Source organism: Mustela putorius, unplaced genomic scaffold, assembly GCF_011764305.1.
Source record: "Mustela putorius furo isolate JIRA1106 unplaced genomic scaffold, ASM1176430v1.1 tig00000480_pilon_pilon_pilon, whole genome shotgun sequence".
Classification (NCBI taxonomy): domain Eukaryota; kingdom Metazoa; phylum Chordata; class Mammalia; order Carnivora; family Mustelidae; genus Mustela; species Mustela putorius.
In genome coordinates this window covers 6,671,476-6,675,230 of record NW_025421397.1, presented here as the reverse complement: position 1 = coordinate 6,675,230, position 3,755 = coordinate 6,671,476, and positions in this window count along the sequence as shown.

Genomic DNA, 3,755 nt, shown 5'->3' with positions numbered 1-3,755 from the left:
CTACCCACATTTCACCAAAGTCCTGTGAAAGCAAATATGAGGTAGAATATGTTTTTTTGTTTATAAATAAAAAAAATGTTTAAGAGAGTACAAGGCACCACAATATAATGATAGTGAGTACATTAATACTACTCTTTTTTTAAAAAGGGGTATTTATTTATTTGACAGAGAATGACAGAGAGAGAGAGCTTGAGAGGGGGGAAGGTCAGAGGGAGAAGCAGACCCCCTGATGCACTGTATCTGGATGAGAAGTAAGTGTGAATAAAGAATAGGGCTCTACAGGGATATGAACATACACAGCTATAGTGCTTTCTTCTCTGTGTACTGACAGCTTCATGTCAAAGAGCTCAGGGAGGATGGTCAGGAAGCAGTGGAAGCAGACGCATAGAAGAGGTTGGTCAATCTAGTTTACAACTCAGAGAAAGAATTTTGTCAGATCCACGTGGAATTAGTAAAACAGTACAGGGAGGGAGGGAGGCAGAGAGGGAAGGAGGAAGGAAGAAGAAGAGAAAGGGAGGAAGGGAGGAAAAAAAACAGTGTATCATTTAAATTAGTACAGACATCCTGTCTGCCTTTGAGAGTAAGGGTTCAGTTAGAGCAAGGAGCAGAAGGAATTTTTATGAATTCTTAAGGGTATAATGTGGCCACCATACCAAGACACAAGTTTTAGAAGGGACGTCATTTCCTGGGACTTGTAATAAAATAATCCAGGTTTTCTAGAAAACAGAAAAAAGAAAAAAAAGAATTGGTCTAAGCCCATAAATAGTAAGAACTAATTCAGTCATCAGAAGAGGACACAAATCAAGAATAAACAATCTGCAGGGCACCTGGATGGTTTAGTCGGTTAGGTGTCTGCATCGCTCAGGTCATGAACTCACAGTCCTGGGATTGAGCCCTGCATTTGGCTCCCTGATTAGCAGGGAGTCTTCTTCTTCATCTCCCTCTGCCTCTGCCCCCTGACTCATGCTTGCTCTCATTCTCTTTCTCTCAAATAAAATCTTAAAACAAGAAACAGTAAACAAACTACAGAAGACAAAACTAAGAAGACTCAAATGGAATAATTTTTTGGTCTTGTTCCAAATCAAATTATTTTTTTATGTTAATACATAAAGTGAAGGAAAGTATGGTTATTCACAATTAAGTCCAAAATCAGTGACCTGAAAGATTGATAACAGATTTGTTAGAGCACCAAAGTACAATAAAATGTAAATGAAGAGGGAAAAGATAAGAGAAGTTTATTACTTATAAGACATGGAAATTACATGACACACCTGGAGCCTTATAGCAAGGTTAAGGGTAAAGAGAGAGATCCCAGGTACCTGGGGTTCTTCTTTTATTGGGGTCGAGGGAAGAGGCCTAGGGTTTCATAGGCTCACTCCTTTTTGGTGAACTTAAAAGATAAGAGTGGGAGTTTAAAGCATGGGATAGAGGGTGGGGAATGAACAAATGTGGCTAGTTCTCAAAATCTCTAAAGCACAGGAGACTCATCTGTGAAGAGACTGGCTCCTTACCCAATCTTATGGCTGGCAATGTGTTTATTAAAGTTAGTAGTCTTTGATGTAGATGCCTCTTTGAAATGGATTGTTGGCAATCAAAACTTGTTAGGCACTTGAATTACAGAGGAAAAAATAATTTTCAAGGTTTACATTACAAAGAATAATAAGAGTTTCAAAAGCAGAGATTTTAAAAAGAAATAGAAGAGAGGGCATGACTATATAAAAATTAGGAGAAATTATCTCAACTGAAAACAGTTTTAAATCTCAAGGTGAAAGTGTCACTGAAATTCTAGAAGAGTGATAAAAAACATAGAGAAGAACAGACAAAAATCTCTAATACAAAGGCAAATAAAAAAAAAACACAAGATTCTAAAGAAAATTCGAAGATACCTCCATTATAATGCAATCAGAATGCAATCTGTTTTTTAGTTGTTTTTGGAAAACCAGTACCTAGAAGACAGTGAAAGAAAATCATAAGACTTTTATGGGAAATAGACTGCTTCTCGAGTTCTAAATTCTACAGCAAATATGGAGGATGGGAAGAGTAGAAACATTCTTTTTTCAAAAATAGCCTATTCTATATAAAGTCATATTTGAGAGGATGTGTTGGGATGGGATACAGTGTCTTGGTGGAAGACCCAGTGTGACATAGTGGGGCAAATCATGGCTCTCTTGTTTGTAAAGTTGATAGAGAAATCTATGTCCAACTGTGAATTACTGGAACAGAAAAATAATCATAAATGAAATGAAAATTTATGTTAGAGCTTTCCAAAATAACAAATCAACAAGTGAAAATGATGAAGTGTGGAAACAATGACTGAAATAGTTTAAAAATATAACATCAGAAAAAATAAGTATAATTTTTAAATTATCAAACATATCAGCCATGTATTAAAAACTGTTTGTTGTTCAAATACAGAGACAACAAAATTGTCCAAAATTAAAATACAAAAATTATATGTATTTAACAAAATATACACATAAAATATCCATATAAAAAGTTTTAGGGGCACTAGGGTACCTCAGTTGGTTAAGCCTTTGGCTTCAACCATAATCCCAGGGTCCTGGGATTGAGCCATGCATCATGTTCCTGCTCAGTGGAAGAGTCTGCTTCTCCCTCTCCATCTGATCCTCACTCCTGCTTGTGCTCTTGTTTTCTTTCTCTCGAAAAAAAAAAAAAAAATCTAATAAAAAAATAATAAATCTTTAAAAAAAGTGTTTTAAATAAAAATTTGTGGAAATTATTACCAGATAAATTTTAAAGAAGCATAATGACAGTAATAATATTAGAACAAATATGAATTATGAGTTAAACTTGACATTGAACTGATAAGTATATTAAAACAGTTTCAATTTGTAATAATCTGTTTTTATGACAAAATTTGATGTTAACTTTTTTAAAAAGCAGAAGAGGTGAAGCCACATTTATGATTGCAAGTTAACTGAGTTTCTAAGAATATTAAATGTTTAATAGATATAAAATACATTTTTAAAGCTGAAGAAATCAATAACAATGTCACTAATCCCCTAAGGACTGTATGTTCAAATATATGTATGTATATTTATATATATTTGTATTCATAGTAGTATATGAAATTAAAAGTACTTAGCCATAACTACTATAATCTTTATCATGGGTAATTTATTATTTCCTAGAAAAAAATGAATTACACAAATTGACTGATATCAAATGGATACTAGAAGATACTAATTAAAACATGCTGAAAGCTCATTAGAGGCATACATGTAAAAATTTACCAGGACCAGTTGTCTCACAAGTGACAGCCATATAACCTTGAAAGAACTTATAATACCAAAACCATTTAAATTATTATAAGACTAAGAAATAGTGAAGTTTCTCAAAACAGTACATGACCAAAGCCTTGTATGTGTAATAGAAATCAAACTAAGGTTCAAATCCTGCTATGAATATTAATGCAAATATTAAATAAAATAAATTCTTTGTTAAAAAATTCAGTGATAAAAATACAGTATAATCAAGAATTTTAGTGTTGATGTTTTACCATTAAAAATTATCAATTAATAGGGACACCTGGATGGCTCAGTCGGTTAAACCGCAGCCTTCAGCTCGGGTCATGACCCCGGCATCCTGGGATGGAGTCCCACATTGGGCTTCTTGCTTACCGGTGTGCTTGCTTCTCTCTCTGCCTCTGCCTGCCACTCTGCCTGCTTGTGCTCTGTCTCTCTCTGACAAATAAATAAATAAATAAAATCTTTTTAAAAAATTATCAATAATCT